The following is a 19,884-nucleotide window of genomic DNA, read 5'->3' as shown; positions in this document are numbered from 1 at the left end:
GAAGTCTGGCAGGTTACAGTCCATGGGGTGGCAAAGAGTTGGACATGGCTGAGCATACTACTACTACTACTAAAGACCATTTGAAATAATTCTTGTGATGTTTAAAACAGGAAGCTCATGCAAAGTATACAGTTCCTGACATATTGAAGGCACATGGGATTTTTAATTAAGATTTTCTAATTCTAGGCTTGAATGTACCATTTCAGTCAGTTCAGTCGCTCAGTCATGTTGACTGTACTGTTTATTCTCTGCCTGAATGTACTATTTATTCTCTGTGTAAAGACTTTGTGGGAGGACTTCCCTGGTGGTCCAATGGCTGAGACTCTGTGCTCCCAACGCAGGGAGCCTGGTTCGATCCCTGGTCAGGGAACTAGATCCAACATGCTTCACCTGAGATCCTGTGTGCCACAACTAAGAACTGACACAGCCAAATTAATTAATTAACTAAATATTTTTAAAAGGACTTTGTAGGATGGGCTTAATAGTCATCATCTTAAGATAAAGTTTCGCAACTTTTGTTGTAGAAACCTCTTCTTTACAACAGACCCAGAATCTTCTGCAGCAGTTTCTCTCCCCTTCTGCTTATGGCTATCCATGTTTTATATCAATGTTCTAGCTTGTTGCATATTTTCCTTAACCTAAAGTTATGAAAATTTATTCAGATCCTCAGTGAGTTAACCAAACTTCAAAGAGAATATTTTCATCTCTGTTCAATAGGTTCTCTGTAAAGTAGTGGGCAGGGGGGTGGTGGGGGGAGCCTTATCATGAAACCCATGAAAACTAATGTTTATCTCAGGCTTTCCTCAGCTTTGAATGTTGTGCTACTTCTAAGGCAATCAAAGGTTTCCAAGCAAGTTTATACCCACAGTGGTTTAGAACTCTAAAATTTCCTGTGTGGCATCTTTAGACTGGCCTGAGTACATAGTTTTTGTGCCACGCAGAGGGCATATGGTTGGATGGTATCACCGACTCCATGGGCATGAGTCTGAGCAAGCTCCGGGAGTTGGTGATGGACAGAGAGGCCTGGTGTGCTGTAGTCCATGGGGTCACAAAGAGTCGGACATTACTGAGCCACTGAACTGAACTGAAAGGGCATATGAGCACCCAGATCCTCGATGGCACATGCTTCTCATTTCATGCGAACCTCCACCCAGTCCTGGGCAGATCCTCAGCCCCTGGCATTCCAAGCCAGCAGAGGGCACCTGCTCTCTCTTCGCTCTTGGGCAGTAAGTGGTGTGGTCACTGCCTCCTCACTGGGGCCACCTTTTCCTGTCAGGACCCCATCCTCTGGTTTCCTCATTCCCTCTTAGAGGTGGGTTCATCTGGGTTTCTTCCTGATTTAAGTGTTACAAGGCAGAAGCCATCGGCTTCGTCTCAAAGCTCTGGGCAGGCCCTTGCCAACCAGCTTAGCTCCACAGACCCACTGATGTCTGCCATTCCCAGCATACTCCTCCTCCTCTTAAAAACACCATATACATGACTTACCAGGAAGTAAAATGATTAATATGTATGGGAATAGCTTTTGAGTGTGATGGCAAATATGAGTGAGATAAGGGTTAAATATTTACCCTAGACAGCACTCGACTTTGGAGTTTTCATACTCTGATGTATAATGGGCAGGCGGAGGTGAGGGAAAGTAAGTGAGGGAGTGGTGATGAAGAGAGCGAAGCAGGAACTCCTGCAGGTCTGGCTCCTGCAGGTGCCCGTGACCCAGAGCTGGGTAGAGCTGGGCAGAGCTGGGCAGCAGCCTAGGTCTTCATTCAGACAGGCTGTATCCTGGCTGGTTCTCTGCTCTTGCCCTTCCATTAGGTATGCACAGAGTAAGCTTTTTCTCTGGTGCCCTGGGCGTTTAGCAAGCTGGTTCAACCTCCACACCACCCCTCTGCCCTTCCCCCATTTGGTTGGTTGTCTTTTTTAAGCACGAACTGAAATGTAGAGACAGATTCCTTTTTTTTTGGAAGTGAGTTCTTTTCACAAGGTCAGTTTTTACCCATTACCCACCGAGAGGAGGACAATTTGAGCAAATGATCACCCTTAATTAGGAAAAGAATGAAGCTCATAATGACAACAGGCAATGAAAATTATTTTAGCAAAACATTGATTTCTTTTAAATTAAAATGTGCCCAGAAGCTTATTTGTATTTTGTATATATTCAAATGACTTTTTGGTTATTCACTTTTTCTCATTTTAAACCACTTGTGAGCTGACTTTTCCATTTATGCTGGAGGATGTTCGATATCTCAGAATAATAATTGAGAATGACCCATAAATACTTTAAATTTATGAACCTATCTCTTACTAGCTAAACCACAATTTCTTCAGTATAATAGCTGGGGAAAAACATAGTAGAAATCTAGAGAAAACATTTCTTGGCTTACGTTCTTATGTTCAGCAGCCTTATTATTGTCGAGAGTCCCCAAAATTAAAATGCAAAACTAAGCTGCTTGGCTCGGCTCGCTTACTTAACCTTAACAAAATAGAAGGGTCTGTTTCATTAATCAGAAGAACAGCAGACATAGTGCATGAATTTTATCTTCCACTTTGTCCTCTGTATTTCAGAATGATGATGATAATAATAAAGGTCCTTGCATTTTGCAGCCAGACAATCATATTCTTTTTGTTTCTGTCATGTTCCTACGTAAAATGAATTTCTCAGACAGACTAAATGCCTTAAGGGGCAAAAATTCCTATGATCCTCTCCCCAGGAAATCTTTAAAAATAGAATAAACTTTCATTTGTCTGGGTGTGGTTTTTTTAAGCACAGTGTGTCTTTGGCAGCGGGATAGTTGAGCTGACCTATGGATGTTGCCTGGAGCTGCATGATCACTTAGGTGGAGAATTTTCCCTTAATCCTTGCCAGGTTTAATTTATCACAACAACACATGTGCTTATAAATGCTGTAAAACAAAAATGGGGTGCAATCTTCTTTTCCATTGTAAAGTAATGAAACAGCTTATTTCTCAAATTTGGGAAAGTAATATTACATCAGGGAAAAGTATGATTTTTTTTTTCCTCTTCAAACCTCTCCTGAAAGATAGTGAAATATGATAAATAGCATGCTACTTATGACAATGTGTTTTCAAACAATTGGACCAAATCAGCAAAATGGAACCATATGCTCCATCAAGACCACCTTCATGTTCCTCACTTGAATCTGACGCTGGGTGTCTGGACAGACAGAGGGGCCTGACCGTGCTCAGGTGTGCTGATGGGCGCTGACAGGGTGGGTACTGGGTGAGGGCCAGAGAAAGCGATTTCACAGATACGGTTACAACCTGTTATGCTTACATCATCTGTCCTCCTGCTGGCCTCCTAGACACGTTGCGGGCAGCCACAAGTTCCCTGCTGTCCAATCTCCCCTGCTGGGAATGATTATGCTATGAATTTTTTCACTTTAGCATAACTCCAAAAGAAAAGAATAATATTATCATTTCAGTATGTTGATCATTAACTCACATACACACGCATACACAGAAGATGACAGTTGGTCAATTTTTAAAAACTATATTTTGTCTACGGGCAAATTCCAAATCACATTTATTCTCATATTTACCAGTTCCCTTTTTTCCTCTCTTTCAAGAGGAAGTCCAAAGTTAGTCTGTTTTTTTTAACAGCCAAGCTTTTTTAAGGTATTAGTTACATTATGTGAAAATGCAGGCATGCGTGCAAATTGATTTTTTTTTTTTAGTGGATTTATAGAACAGTGTAATTATCACTACATCCCAGTTTAAAAATGTTTCCATCACTCCAGTAAGTTCCCTGTGCCCATTTGCTGTCAATCTTATCTCCCACCTCTAGCCCAAGGCAAGCACTGATTACTTTCTGCCTCATAGATTCACTTTCCCTCTTTTTTTTAAACTTATTTTTTATTGAAGGATAATTGCTTTACAAAATTTTGTTGTTTTCTGTCAAACCTCAACATGAATCAGCCATATGTATACATATATCCCCTCCCTTTTGAACCTCCTCCCTTCTCCCTTCCCACCCCATCCCTCTAGGTTGATACAGAGCCGCTGTTTGAGTTTCCTGAGCCATGCAGCAAATTCCCGTTGGCTATCTATTTTATATATGGTAAAGTAAGTTTCCATGTTACTCTCTCCATGCATCTCACCCTCTCCTCCCCTCTCTCCATATCCATAAGTCTGTTCTCTGTGTCTTTTTCTCCACTGCTGCCCTGTAAATAAATTCTTCAGTACCATTTTTCTAGATTCCGTATATATGCATTAGAATAAGATATTTGTCTTTCTCTTTCTGACTGACTTCACTCTGTATAATAGGTTCTACGTTCATCCACCTCATTAGAACTTACTCAAATGTGTTCCTTTTTATGGCTGAGTAATATTCCATTGTGTATATGCACCACAACTTCTTTATCCATTCATCTGTTGATGAATATCTAGGTTGCTTCCATATTCTAGTTACTGTAAATAGTGCTTCAGTGAACAATGGGATACATGTGTCTTTTTCAATTTTGGTTTTTTCAAGGTATATGCCTAGGAGTGGGATTGCTGGGTCATGTGGTGGTTTTATTCCTAGTTTTTTAAGGAATCTCCATACCGTCTTCCATAGCGGCTGTATCAATTTGTATTCCCACCAACAGTGCAGCAGCATTCCCTTTTCTCCCAGCATTTATTGTTTGTAGACTTTTTGATGATGGCCATTCTGACCGGGAGGCCTGGCATGTTGCAGTCCATGGGGTCGCAAAGAGTCAGACACAACTGAGCGACTGAACTGATTCTGACTGATGTGAAGTGATATCTCATTGTAGTTTTGATTTGCATTTCTCTAGTAATAAGCGATGTTGAGCATCTTTTCTTGTGTTTGTTAGCCATCTGTATGTCTTCTTTGGAGAAATGTCTTAGGTCTTTGCCCCACTTTTTGTTTGTTTTTCTGGTATTGAGTTGAGTTTTTCTGGTATTTGGTTGTTTGTTTTTCTGGTATTGAGTTGTATGAGCTGCTTATATATTTTGGAAATTAATCCTTTGTCAGTTGTTTCATTTGCTATTATTTTCTCCCATTCTGAGGGTTGTCTTTTCACCTTGCTTATAGTATCCTTTGCTGGCAAAAGCTTTTAAGTTTAATCAGGTCCCACTTGTTTACTTTCATTTTTATTTCCGTTACTCTAGGAGGTGGGTCATAGAGAATCTTGCTTTGATTTATGTCATCGAGTGTTCTGCCTATGATTTCCTTTAAGAGTTTTATGGTTTCTGGTCTTATATGGAGGCCTTTAATCCATTTTGAGTTTATCTTTGTGTGTGGTGATTTCCTTTAAGAGTTTTATGGTTTCTGGTCTTATATGGAGGCCTTTAATCCATTTTGAGTTTATCTTTGTGTGTGGTGTTAGGAAGTGTTCTAATTTCATTTGTTTACATGTGGCTGTCCAGTTTTCCCAGCACCATTTATTGAAGAGGCTGTCCTTGCCCCATTGTATATTCTTGCCTCCTTTGTCAAAAATCAAGTACCCATAGGTGCATGGGTTTATTTCTGGGCTTTGTATCTTGTCCCATTGGTCTATATTTCTGTTTTTGTGCCAGTACTGTACTGTTTCAATGATAGTAGCTTTGTAGTATAATCTGAAGTCAGGAAGATTGATTCCTCCAGCTCCATTCTTCTTTCTCAAGACTGCTTTGGCTATTCGGGGTCTTTTGTGTTTCCATATGAATTGTGAAAATTTTCGTTCTAGTTCTGTGAAAAATGTCATTGGCAATTTGATAGGGATCACATTGAATCTGTAGATTGTGTTTGGTAATATAGTCATTTTCACAATATTGATTTTTCCTACTCAGGAACGGGGAATATCTCTCTATCTGTTTATGTTGTCTTTGATTTCTTTCATTAGTGTCTTAAAATTTTCTGTGTACAGTTCTTTTGTCTCCTTAGGTAAGTTTATTCCTAGATATTTAATTCTTTCTGTTGCAATGGTGAAGCTGATTCATTTCTCTTTCTGATTTTTCATTGTTGGTATATAGAAATGCAAGTGATTTCTGTGTATTCATTTTGTATCCTGCAACTTTTCTAAATCCACTGATTAGCTCTAGTAATTTTATGATACTATCTTTAAGGTTTTCTATGTATGGTATCATGTCATCTGCAAACAGTGAGAGTTTTACTTCTTCTTTTCCAATCTGGATTCCTTTTATTTCTTTTTCTCTTCTGATTGCTGTAGCTAGGACTTCCAGAACTATATTGATAGTGGTGAAAGTGGACACCTTTGTCTTGTTCTTGATCTTAGGGGGAATGCTTTAAGATTTTCACCATTGAGAATAATGTTTGCCATAGGCTTATCATATATGGCCTTTACTATGTTGAGGTAGGTTCCTTCTATACCCATTTTTTGAAGAGTTTTAATCATAATTGAGTGCTGAGTTTTGTCAAAGGCTTTTTCTGCATCTATTGAGATGATCATGTGGTTTTTATCTTTCAATTTGTTAATATGGTGTATCACATTGATTGATTTGCATATATTGAAGAATCCTTGCATCCCTGGAATAAACCCAACTTGATCATGGTGTATGAACATTTTGATGTGTTGTTGAATTCTGTTTGCTAAAATTTTGTTGAGGATTTTTGCATCTCTGTTCATTGGTGATATTGGCCTGTAGTTTTTTTTTTGTGTTGTCTTTATCTGGTTTTGATATCAGGGTGATGGTGGCCTCATAGAAAGAGTTTGGAAGTATTCCTTCCTCTGCAATTTTTTGAAAGAGTTTTAGAAGGACAGGCATTAGCTCTTCTCTAATGTTTGATAAAATTCTCTTGTGAAGCCATCTGGTCCTGGGCTTTTGTTTTTTTTTTGATTACAGCCTCAATTTCAGTGCTTGTGATTGGATTGTTTATAATTTCTATTCCTGTTTCAGTCTTGGAAGATTGAACTTTTCTAAGAATCTGTCCATTCCTTCCAGGTTATCTATTTTATTGCCATAGAGTTGTTCATAATAGTCTCATAATCCTTTGTATTTGTGCATTTTCTGTTGTAACCTCTCCTTTTTCATTTCTTATTTTATTAATTTGAGTATTCTCTCTCTTTTTTTCTTGATGAGTCTGGCTAAAGGTTTGTCAATTCTGTTTATATTCTCAAAGAACCAGCTTTTAGTTTTATTAATCTTTGCTATTGTTTCTTTCATTTCTTTTTCATTTATTTCTGCTCAGATCTTTATGATTTCTTCCCTTCTACTAATTTTGGGTTTTTTTGTTTGTTTGTTCTTCTTTATCTAGTTGTTTTAGGAGTAAAGTTAGCTTGTCTATTTGATGTTTTTCTTGTTTCTTGAGGTAGGATTGTATTGCTATAAACTTCCCCCTTAGAACTGCTTTTGCTGCATCCCATAGGTTTTGAATTGTGTTTTCATTGTCATTTGTTTCTAGAAATTCTTTGATTTCCCTTTTGCTTTCTTCAGTAACCTCACTTTTCCTCTTGATAAGGGTGAAAGAGGAGAGTGAAAAAGCTGGCTTAAAACTCAGCATTAAAAAAACTAAGATCCTGGCATCTTGTCCCCTCACTTCATGGCAAATAGAAGGGGAAAAAGTGGAAACAGTGACAGATTTAATTTTCTTGGGCTCCAAAATCACTGCTGAAAATTAAAAAGACACTTGCTCGTTGGAAGAAAGGCTGTGACATCCTAGGCTGTATTAAAACACAGAGTCATCACTTTGTGGGTGGTATCGGTCCGTACAGTCAAAGCTATGATTTTTCCAGTAGTCATGTACGGATGTGAGAATTGGATCATAGAGAAGGCTAAGTACAAAAGAAAAGATGCTTTTGAATTGTGTTGCTAGAGAAATTCCTTGAAGAGTCCCTTAGACTGCAAGAGATCAAACCAGTCAGTCCTAAAGGATATCAACCCTGAATATTCATTGGAAGGACTGATGATGAAGCTCCAATACTTTGGCCATCTGATGTGAAGAGTTGACTAACTGAAAAAGATCCTGATGATGGGAAAGATTGAAGGGAAAAGAAGAAAGGGGTGGCAGAGGTTGAGGTGGTTGGGTGGCATCACTGACTCAATGGACATGAGTTTGAGCCAGCTCTGGGAGATGGTGAAGGACAGGAAAGCCTGGCATGCTGCAATCCATGGGGCTGCAAAGAGTCAGACATGACTGAGTGACTGAAAAACAACAAAAAAGAAATTTATAGATATCGTAAGATAACTAAGATCATGGCATCTGATCCCATCACTTTATGGGAAATAGATGGAGAAACAGTGGAAACAGTGTCAGACTATTTTTTTGGGCTCCAAAATCACTGCAGATGGTGATTGCAGTCATGAAATTAAAAGACGCTTACTCCTTGGAAGGAAAGTTATGACCAACCTAGATAGCATATTCAAAAGCAGAGACATTATTTTGCCAACAAAGGTCCATCTAGTCAAGGATATGGTTTTTCCAGTGATCATGTATGGAAGTGAGAGTTGGACTGTGAAGAAAACTAAGCACTGAAGAATCGATGCTTTTGAACTGTGGTGTTGGAGAAGACTCTTGAGAGTCCCTTGGACTGCAAGGAGACCCAACCAGTCCATTCTGAAGGAGATCAGCCCTGGGATTTCTTTGGAAGGACTGATGTTGAAGCTGAAGCTCCAATACTTTGGCCACCTCATGCAAAGGGCTGACTCATTGGAAAAGACTCTGATGCTGGGAGGGAATGGGGGCAGGAGGAGAAGGGGACAACAGAGGATGAGATGGCTGGATGGTATCACCAACTCGGTGGACATGAGTTTGGGTGAACTCTGGGAGTTGGTGATGGACAGGGAGGCCTGGTGTGCTACGATTCATGGAGTCGCAAAGAGTCGGACACGACTGAGTGACTGAACTGAAGAGAATACAATACGATTTTTGAAATGCTTCTTCTACTTTGCATATTATTTTTGAGGTTTACCTGTAGTGTTCTACCAGTAGCTTGTGTTTTTTAATTATTATTATTGGTGAATACTATTCCAGTGTATGGGTATACTACATTTTTTTTTTCAATCAGTTTACCAGTTGATAGACATTCAGATTGTTCACAATTTGGGACTATTGTGAATGTGCTGCTGTGAGCATTACAGATACAAATCTTTGTATAATGTCAGTTTTCATTTGGACGAATGGCCAATATTCATCAGATGGATAAACAGTACAGGAATTTTTGTGTCATAAGTTTGGGTTTAACTTTTTTTAAGATAGAAAAATAGTTTTCCAAAGTGAAGCATTATTTTTCATTTGCTTCAGCAATGGGCAGGGGGATCCAGATTTTCATCAGCAGTACTTTTTATTGTCTGAATTTTGATTATGGCCATCCTAGGGTGTGTGAAGTGGTATCTGTGATTTTCATTTGCATTTATCTAGTGATTTATGATGTTGAGCATCTTTTCAAATGCTTGTTGGTCATTTAGATTTATTTTTTGGACAAATGTCTATTTAGATCTTTTCCTTATTTTTTAACTGGAGGTTTTTATTATTGAGCTGTAGAAGCTCTTTATTGGAGAAGGCAATGGCACCCCACTCCAGCACTCTCACCTGGACAATCCCATGGATGGAGGAGCCTGGAAGACTGCAGTCCATGGGGTCGCTAAGAGTCCAACATGACTGAGCGACTTCACTTTCACTTTTCACTTTCATGCATTGGAGAAGGAAATGGCAACCCACTCCAGTGTTCTTGCCTGGAGAATCCCAGGGACGGGGGAGCCTGCTGGGCTGCCGTCTATGGGGTCACACAGAGTTGGACACGACTGAAGCGACTTAGCAGCAGCAGCAGCAGAAACTCTTTATAGATTCGGGTAACAAGTCCTTTCTGAGATATATGATTTGCAATATTTTCTGTCAATCTGTGACTTGTATTTAATTTTAAAATTTAGAAAACAAAAGTTTTGAAATTTTGATGAAGTCCAATTCATCAATTTTCCTTTTATATATAATAATTTTAGTGTCATAGCTAATAAATCTTTGCCTAACCTATTTCAAATATGCTTTTCTCTCATGTTTTAATTAGAATTCTTAAAAATTTTTCTTTTACATCTAGGTCTATGATCCATTTTAAGTTGATTTTTGTTGGCATCTCGTAAAGAGCTAAGATAATGATTACTATTGCTATTTTTTTACATATGGTTATCCAATAATTTCAGCACCATTTGTTGAAAAAAAAGTATCCTTTCCCCTTAAATTTCTTTGGCTCTTTGTCAAAAATCAGTTGACCATAAACATAAGGATTTATTTCTTAACTTTCTATTCTGTTCCATTGATCTATGTGTCAGTCCTTACGCTAATCACACTGCCTTGATTATTGTAGCTTTATAGGAAGTTTTGAGATTGAATAAAGTCCTCCTACTTTGCTCTTTTTTTCTAAGTGGATCCAAATCTTATCTTAGTAATACTCCTTCCACCACAGGAAATAGTTTCATTTCTAGTCCTAAAAGAATTATAAAAAATCATGAAAAAGTACTTTCATGTAAATTGGTCTTTGCAGCATAACAAGCCATCTCAAAACTAGTGGCTTAAAAAACAACCGTTTGTTTGGCTTACAATTTTGAGTCAGCAATCTGAGATGTGCTTAACAGAACAGTTTTCCCCCTGGTCTCGGTCATGTGTCTGTGGTCAGCTGCCAGTCACCGTGACTGTTCTGCTTCTGGAGGCTAACTGGGTGGCAGCTGGGGCAGTGTGGGTAACTGGGCCATGTGTTTCTCATCATACTTCTGCCTAGACTGAGCTTGTTCCCATGGCAGCAGGGTACCCACAACAGCAAGAGGAAAGACTTCTGAAATCTCTGTTCACATCACTTTTGCTAATGTCTCATTAGTTAAGCAAGTGACAAAGCCAAGACCAGCATCCTCTGTGAGGGATCTACCGAAGGAGAATAGAAGATTATATAGGAACTAGTTGAAGGCATTACTGGGGTCCATCCACACAGTTTTTAGCAACCTGGAGGAAATAAATGCTTTGAATGTGAAGAGAAGCATGTTTCTGAATATGCCAAACCAGTTATTTCAAAGCAACCATTTTTTGGCATTGGAACTGACTCTAACACAGATTCCTAATCCATTGAGACCCACGTATCATCTGGTAGCTAATCCTAGAGAAGAATACAGAAAAATAAAATGACTCCTTATAATTTTCCTTCAGATCACAAAGCTTTGAGGAAACCCAAAGAAACAAAAATATTTTCTCAATAAGAACAATTAGGAATTTACAATTCCATTCTTTCTTAACTTAATATGATTTACTTTTAGAGCTATGTAGTTTCTAGAGATCCTGCTGCTGCTGCTGCTAAGTTGCTTCAGTTGTGTCTGACTCTGTGTGACCTCATAGAAGGCAGCCCACCAGGCTCCCCCATCCCTGGGATTCTCCAGGCAAGAACACTGGAGTGGGTTGCCATTTCCTTCTCCAATGCATGAAAGTGAAAAGTGAAAGTGAAGTCGCTCAGTCGTGTCCGACTCTTCGCAACTCCATGGACTGCAGCCTATCAGGCTCCTCTGTCCATGGGATTGTCTAGGCGAGAGTACTGGAGTGGGCTGCCATTGCCTTCTCTGTCAAGAGATCCTAGTGGTCATTGCTGAGGCTTCCCTTGTGGCTCTGACAGTAAAGAATCTGCTGCAATGTGGGAGACCTGGATTTGATCCCTGGGTTGGGAAGATCCCCTGAAGGAGGATGTGGCAACCTACTCCAGTATTCTTGCCTGGCGAATTCCATGGACAGAGGAGCCTGGCATGCTACAGTCCACAGGTCCGCAAAGAGTCAAACATGACTGAGTGACTAGGCACAGCAAAATGGTCATTGTTGTTCAGCTGCTAAGTCACGTCTAACTCTTTGAGACCCCATGGACTGCAGCACGCCAAGCTCCCCTGTCCTTAGCTACCTCCTGCAGTTTGCTCAGATTCATGTCCATTGAGTGGGTGATGCCATCCAACCATCCCATCCTCTGTCGTCCCCTTCTCCTGCCTTCAATCTTTCCCAGCATCAGGGTTTTTTCCAATGAGTCCGCTCTTTGTATCGGGGGCCTAGTGGTCATATAAACCCAAATTCGAAGGTTGTACCTTACAGCTCCATCAACAAGATAGACATCCTGACATTAGGATCCACTACTTTTGCATAAATAACCAAGTCATACAATATTTACCTGTACTTTTCTGGGAAACAATTACAAGCAGCTACCAGTATTTTGGTGGGAAGACAGAGCTTTATTTCCAAATTCACATTAGTCTAAATTAATTCAGTATTGTTTTTTTCTTTATATGCTGTGTGGATCGACCATTGGCTTTGGTATTTCTGCTGACACTGCTTTTATGAAAAGACTTGAAATGTTTTAGCAAAGGGGAGGTTTGAAAGCAGATGAGAGGAAGGAAACTGAGTAGTCTGGACATAGCCCATCAAGTAGAGCTGTGTGGCTTCAGTGAGTAGTTTTATTATGTTAGGAACAGTAGTTATGGATGAAGTATACTCTTTGAGCCAACCATGAAAACCAACTAGCAATGGCGTTTATATTGGAAAAAAATAATTGAGCAAATTGTTTTACAAAACTGATCCATTTGTAAATTAAGGTCAGCCTGAGGTGTGTTTATTTCAGAATATATAGATAACAGCTGGATTTATATGAGAAGTTGGATAGACTTTTTAGCTAATCTAACCAATTATTTCAATTTCACATGGGCAATTCAAACACAGCTCCTTGATTTCATTTTTATCTGACAAGTTTGTTGATTAAAATGATTACTTAAGTGTATTATGTTGGGATTTTGAATATGGAATTGGACCAAAATGTTTAAGCTATTATAAGGTTACATCACTCGAGGTGCTTAGAGACTAGTTTCTTAGTGTTGATGGTCATGGCTATCATTATTTAAAGGACTTTATGAAGACATGTGGTCCACTGGAGAAGGGAATGGCAAACCACTTCAGTATTCTTGCCTTGAGAACCCCATGAACAGTATGAAAAGGCAAAAAGATAGGACACTGAAAGATGAACTCCCCAGGTCCGTAGGTGCCCAATATGCTACTGGAGATCAGTGGAGAAATAACTCCAGAAAGAATGAAGGGATGGGGCCAAAGCAAAAATAACACCCAGTTGTGACTGGTACTGCTGATGGAAGGAAGGTCCAATGCTGTAAAGAGCAATATTGCATAGGAACCTGGAATGTTAGGTCCATGAATCAAGGCAAATTGGAAGTGGTCAAACAGGAGATGGCAAGAGTGAATGTCGACATTCTAGGAATCAGCGAACTAAAATGGACTGGAATGGGTGAATTTAATTCAGATGACCATTAGACCTACTACTGTGGGCAGGAATCCCTTAGAAGAAATGGAGTAGCCATCATGGTCAACAGAAGAGTCCGAAATGCAGTACTTGGATGCAATCTCAAAAACGACAGAATGATCTCTGTTCATTTCCAAGGCAAACCATTCAATATCATGGTAATCCAAGTCTACGCCCCGGCCAGTAACACTGAAGATGCTGAAGTTGAACAGTTCTATGAAGACCCACAAGACCTTTTAGAACTAACACCTAAAAAAGATGTCCTTTTTATAATAGGTGACTGGACTGCAAAAGTAGGAAGTCAAGAAACACCTGGAGTAACAGGCAAATTTGGCCTTGGTGCAATGTTAACAGAGTTTTGCCAAGAAAATGCACTGGTCATAGCAAACACCCTCTTCCAACAACACAAGAGAAGACTCTACACATGGACATCACCGGATGGCCAACACTGAAATCAAATTGATTATATTCTTTGCCGCCAAAGATGGAGAAGCACTATACAGTCAGCAAAAACAAGACCAGGAGCTGACTGTGGCTCAGATCATGAACTCCTTATTGCCAAATTCAGACATAAATTGAAGAAAGTGGGGAAAACCATTAGACCATTCAGGTATGACCTAAATCAAATCCTTTATGATTATATAGTGGAAGTGACAGATTTAAGGGACTAGATCTGATAGAGTGCCTGATGAACTATAGACATTGTACAGGAGACAGGGATCAAGACCATCCCCAAGATAAAGAAATGCAAAAAAGCAAATGGCTGTCTGAGGAGGTCTTACAAACAGCTGTGAAAAGAAGAAAAGTGAAAAGCAAAGGAGAAAAGGAAAGATATATCCATTTGAATGCAGAGTTCCAAAGAATAGCAAGAGAGATAAAAAAGCCTTCCTTAGGGGTCAATGCAAAGAAATAGAGGAAAACAATAGAGTGGAAAAGACTAGATATCTCTTCAAGAAAATTAGAGATACCAAAGGAACATTTTATGCAAAGATGGGCTCAATAAAGAACAGAAATGGTATGGACCTGACAGAAACAGACAATATTAAGAAGAGGTGGCAAGAATATACAGAAGAACTGTACAAAAAAGATCTTCATGACCCAGATAATCACGAAGGTGTGATCACTCACCTACAGCCAGACAACCTGGAATGTGAAGTCAAGTGGGCCTTATGAAAAAAGCTATTGGAGGTGATGAAGTCCCAGTTGAGCTATTTAAAATCCTAAAAGATGATGCTGTGGAAGTGCTGCACTCAATATGCCAGCAAATTTGGAAAACTCAGCAGTGGCCACAGGACTGGAAAAAGTCAGTTTTCATTCCAATCCCAAAGAAAGGCAATGCCAAAGAATACTCAAACTACTGCACAATTGAACTCATCTCACTCACTAGCAAAGTAATGCTCAAAATTCTCCAAGCCAGGCTTCAGCAATACATGAACTGTGAACTTCCAGATGTTCAAGCTGGTTTTAGAAAAGGCAGAGGAACCAGAGATCAAATTGCCAACATCCACTGGATCGTCGAAAAAGCAAGAGAGTTCCAGAAAAACATCTATTTCTGCTTTCTTGACTATGCCAAAGCCTTTGTATGGATCACAATAAACTGTGGAAAATTAAGAGATGGGAATACCAGACCACCTGACCTGCCTCTTGAGAAACCTGTATACAGGTCAGGAAGCAATAGCTACAACTGGACATTTAACAACAGACTGGTTCCAAATAGGAAAAGGAGTACATCAAGGCTATATATTGTCACCGTGCTTATTTAACTTCTATGCAGAGTACATCATGAGAAATGTTGGGCTGGATGAAGCACAAGCTGGAATCAAGATTGCTGGGAGAAATATCAATAACCTCAGATATGCAGATGACACCACCCTTATGGCAGAAAGTGAAGAAGAACTAAAGAGCCTCTTGATGAAAGTGAAAGAGGAGAGTGAAAAAGTTGGCTTAAAGCTCAACATTCAGAAAAAGAAGTTCATGGGATCTGGTCCCATCACTTCATGGCAAATAGATGGTCAAACAGTGGCTGACTTTATTTATTTATTTATTTTTTTGGCTCCAAAATCACTGCAGATGGTGACTGGAGCCATGAAATGAAAAGACGCTTAGTCCTTGGAAGGAAAGTTATGACCAACCTAGATAGCATATTCAAAAGCAGAGACATTACTTTGCCAACAAAAGTCCATCTAATCAAGGCTATGGTTTTTCCAGTTGTCATGTATGGATGTGAAAGTTGGACTATAAAGAAAGCTGAGTGCTGAAAAATCGATGCTTTTGAACTGTGGTGTTGGAGAAGACTCTTGAGAGTCCCTTGGACTGAAAGGAGATCCAACTAGTCCATCCTAAAGGAGCTCAGTCCTGGGTGTTCATTGGAAGGACTGATTTGGAGCTGAAATTCCAATACTTCGGCCACCTGATGCAAAGAGCTGACTCATTTGAAAAGACCCTGAATCTGGGAAAGATTGAAGGTAGGAGGAGAAGGGGACGACAGAGGATGAGATGGTTGGATGGCATCACTGACTCAATGGACATGAGTTTGTGTAGGCTCCGGGAGATGGTGATGGACAGGGAGTCCTGGCGTACTGCAGTTCATGGGGTCACAAAGAGTCGGACATGATTGAGCGACTGAACTGAACCGAGCTGATGAAGAAATGGAGGTGTGCCCTTGGTCAGAGATAAGCATTGTTCCTGCTGTCTACAGTGGTGATTGATTAAATCACCTACGGACTTCAGGCTCTGTTTAAATTGTGGATGAAGCAAGAAAGATGATCTCTGTCAAAGATGAGTTCCTTCATTAATTAAATTAACAGCACATTTTACTAGCTCTAATTAGTAGAAAATAAGCCACAGAAATATAGTGATTAAAGCATGCTAATCTGATTAGCATCACAATATTGTTATAGGATACTTGATAATAGAGAATCACCAGACTAAGACTGGAAAGATGCAGGGATCTGTTTGAAAGTAGAGTGTGTGTGTGTGTTCAGTTGCTTCAGTTAAGTCTGACTCTTTGCAACTCTGTGGACTGTAGCCTGCCATGTTCCTCTGTCCATGGGATTCTCCGGGCAAGAATACTAGAGTGGGTTGCCATGCCCTTCCCCAGGGGATCTTACCGACCCATGTATCAAACCAGTGTCTCCTGTATTGCAGGCAGATTCTTTACTGCTGAGCCACCGAGGAGCACCCCTGAAAGAAGAGGGTAGTTGCAAATGATAACTAAACCCGCAGCTGCTGTTGGATTGCCAGAATGTTTGAAGGAATATGCCTGAAAAACAGCCTGAAAATCATGAGATATTGTTGAATTGATAAAAAGCCTTCTTTCTAGAAGGAGGGCTGTAAAATACAGGACCAACTGCAATAAAAGGAGCTAAGTGTTAAGTTCAGCGCTTTCACTAGCTGAGCAAGATTTTAGCCAGTAGAGGCCGAGCCTCTCAAAATTTCAAATTTATGCAGTCTGTAGAGTAGAAGGGTTATGAGCTGCCTGTGCTTTGCTTTATCCAAACCTACACAATGAAGGCAGTGTCCATTTGAGACATTTAGAAAAAGGTATCCAAGTATATTGTGGTTTGGGAAAAATGCAGTTTTGTTCAATTCAGTGCAGTACAAATCATACCATTATATTATCATGCACGTCCTCTCCAGTGTTCTGTTTCTTGGTCTCACTTTGTATAGAACTAACTTTAGTTTATGGATGTAGATAGATGGAAACTGTCCATTTTCTTTCCACCAGTTTCCAGCCCTCCCTCTCCCCCATTTTCTGGTTTGTAAAGATTCCAATCACCTCAAAAACTGAATGCTATACTAGGCCATCTGTCTCCAGTATTTTCTGTATGTATATACGGTGCATTGTTTATGAGGCTTTCATAATATTTAGATAACCATAAACCAGCAGAAACCATAACAAAGGTTCACTATTAAAACAAATCATAACTAAAGTTTTTAGAAGGTATTCAATTATAAATTAAATAAAAAATGGTATAGTTTATATTGACTTGGTCTTCTAATGCCTGGCATCGACTATTTTAAATTTTTATTTTCAGTATGGGCTTATTATAAGAATAGATTTTCCTTCAGTTTGGCAAATGCTGAGACATAAGAAAATCATTTTAAGGGGCCAGTATTAGAACAGAAGGTTACGGCTATTTCAAATCAAATCATTTTTTAAAAAATAGACATTTTATTGTCAAGTCAATGTCATAGATTTTAGCCACACTTGTGTCACCCTGCCTAGTGAAATGATTTAGTTCAAAATAAAACAACATATTCAGTATAGATTTTTTATTAAAAATTTCTATAAAGAGAAAAGAATTGTTTTTGGTGCTCATGGCTAGAAAACAAAATGATGCAGTGAACAATTTCTGGGATAGTCTCCAGTTAAATTTATTAACCTAATTCCTTCTATGTATTTAATTCATTAATTGTCATTCACAATATATAATTTATAGCTCTCACTATCTATGATGTGAAATTCGATTTCAATTGAACTATTATGTGTTTGGCAAAGGAAATATATGTATTTTTAGCCAATGAATATTTGTTGAGAACCCCATAAGATGCATTATTCTGTGCTGTGCATTTGGTATCTTTTTCCAGGAATAAATATGATCTGGTGAATAGATAGGATACTTGTCTTAGATTTTTAATGAAGATATGCTGATGTGTGTTCCGGACAGACACTTAATGATACAAACAGTAATCAAGGAGAACACTGTCTGTTTCAGTTCAAAGTCTGTTCTTCCTTTTTTCTTTCCTTCTCTGTCCGGAAGCTTTTAGACAGCGCTGATCAAGGCGTGCGCCTGTAAGGGGGGAGGGGCTGTGACGCAGTAAAGAGGTTATTGCTTGAGCAAGTTGCAGATGGTATCTGTGCCCTTGGAGGTGATGTTTTAAAACCCAGTTGGCTGAGTGGGTTTCTGCACAGGAAGCGGTAGGTGGGAGCTTGTGGAAAACCCAGTGAGGGGTGCTGGAGTTAGAGCAAGTGAAGAAGGTCTCCTTGAAAGGACGCAGAGGTTTTGGCAGTGATGGGTGTAAAAGGCCGATTGGAGGAAAAGGAGAAAGTCCATGTGAGGAGTGTGGGGGAGCCAAAGTCCTATTTATCCATTTTTCTGTTATAGATCACAGCTTTAGTGTTCCATCTAAAAAAAAGTCTTTTGCCTAACCCAGTTTCAAAAATATTTTCTCTCATGTTTACATTAGAATATTTATAGTTTTCTATCTTACATTCAGGTCATGATCCATCTTGAGTTGTTTTTTTTTGTGTTATAAAGAGCTAAGATGATGACTACTATCGTGAGTTTTTGCATGGATATCCGTTTTTTCCAGCACCATTTGTTGAAAAGAATTATCCTCTCCTCACTAAATTTCTTTGGCTCTTTTTCAAAAGTAAATTGACTATATACATATCAATATAAAGGTTTATTTCTGAACTTTCTATTCTGTTCCATTGATCTATATGTCAATCTTTATGCTTGTCACACTGCTTTGATTACTGTGGCTTTATCGTAAGCTTTAAAATTGAGATGTGAAAGTCCTCCTACTTTTGGGGGAGAGGTGGTGCTTCAGAGGGTCCAAAGGGCGTGTGGATAGTCTGACAAGAAGCATCAGAGCCCAAAAGAGAGGAGGAGATTGCTTCTGTGTGGGTGTTGGCGATGAAACCCACCATGGGTCATGAAGGCTGAGATCAAGGTGATGAGAGCATCCTGGTGGGAGATAGAGGTAATGACAGCAACATCCATGCATAAGTGTTGGAGCCCAAGCTGTGTGTGTGGGGCACCTGTGCAGGCACTGCGGCCGGGAACGGGGTGGGGAATAGGACATTGGCAGGAAGATTGGTGATAGGGATGGTTTGATGAGGAACTGGGTTACCTTCTGGGGGACTGAGTGAATAAATAAGTATAGTAAAGATAGAAACAGGTTTCTCGTTGTAGGAAATAAGGAAAAAGAGAACACCGGAATAAGCTTGCGGTGTTAGTTTGGAATTGAGGTATGGGTTTGAACTCATGGTTTTCAATGTATAGATATTAGATAGATATGCATGTGTGTATGAAGCTGACGCTCCAGTATTTTGGTCCTCTGATGTGAACAGATGACTCATTGGAAAAGTCCCTGATGCTGGGAAAGATTGAGAGCAGAAGGAGAAGAGGGGATCAGGGGATGAGATGGCTGGACGGCATCACCAATGTAATGAACATGAACTTGGGTGAACTCTAGGAGATGGTGAGGGACAGGGAGGCCTGGCGTGCTGCAGTCCACGGGGTCACAAAGTGGGACACGACTGGGTGACTGAACAACAACAAATAATATAATGTATAGTATGTGCATGCACATACATGCATATATTAACTAGCTCTGTCCAATGAGAGGACTTGAGAACAGTAACACACCAGTGCCGTCCTGATGTTGCCATGTAAAGTCCATGCTCCAGTCAAAGAACCAGGATTCCTCAGAGAAATGGCTGATGTAGGGTGGGATTAGGGAAGTTTTAAAATAAATGTAAGGCATCTCATTATACTGGAAAATAAGAAAATACTGAAAGAACAATCAGGACATTTCAAAAGGACATAGAAGCCAGGCAGCCAAATAAGGGACAATTTTAGCATCAGAATAAAAAAATGATAGTTGACCTTCTCCTAACAGTAGACTATTGACTGATGACTGTTTAAAAAAGAAGAGCGTCA

General features: G+C 39.6%; 2 long non-coding RNA genes across 7 annotated transcripts in view; one reads left to right on the top strand and one right to left on the bottom strand.

The window, feature by feature from the left end:
* The window catches only part of LOC129643149 (uncharacterized), a 132,224-nt gene that overhangs the window by 63,438 nt on the left and 48,902 nt on the right, over positions 1 to 19,884 (top strand). Inside the window, exon 3 of one of the 5 annotated variants that reach the window (XR_008710113.1) lies at positions 16,361 to 17,191. The exons of the other annotated variants lie outside the window; for them this stretch is intronic. This is a non-coding gene — a long non-coding RNA (uncharacterized LOC129643149). Of the gene's footprint in view, positions 1 to 16,360; positions 17,192 to 19,884 lie in introns of those variants that run through there. 5 annotated transcript variants of the gene reach the window in all.
* LOC129643151 (uncharacterized) overlaps positions 3,196 to 19,884 on the bottom strand; it is a 129,939-nt gene continuing 113,250 nt past the window's right edge. For both annotated transcript variants that reach the window (XR_008710117.1, XR_008710118.1), the window contains exon 5: positions 3,196 to 3,362. This is a non-coding gene — a long non-coding RNA (uncharacterized LOC129643151). The remainder of the gene's footprint in view (positions 3,363 to 19,884) is intronic.

The sequence above is a fragment of the Bubalus kerabau genome, chromosome 2 (assembly GCF_029407905.1).
Source record: "Bubalus kerabau isolate K-KA32 ecotype Philippines breed swamp buffalo chromosome 2, PCC_UOA_SB_1v2, whole genome shotgun sequence".
Lineage (NCBI taxonomy): Eukaryota > Metazoa > Chordata > Mammalia > Artiodactyla > Bovidae > Bubalus > Bubalus kerabau.
This window is presented reverse-complemented; position numbering and strand designations above follow the sequence as displayed.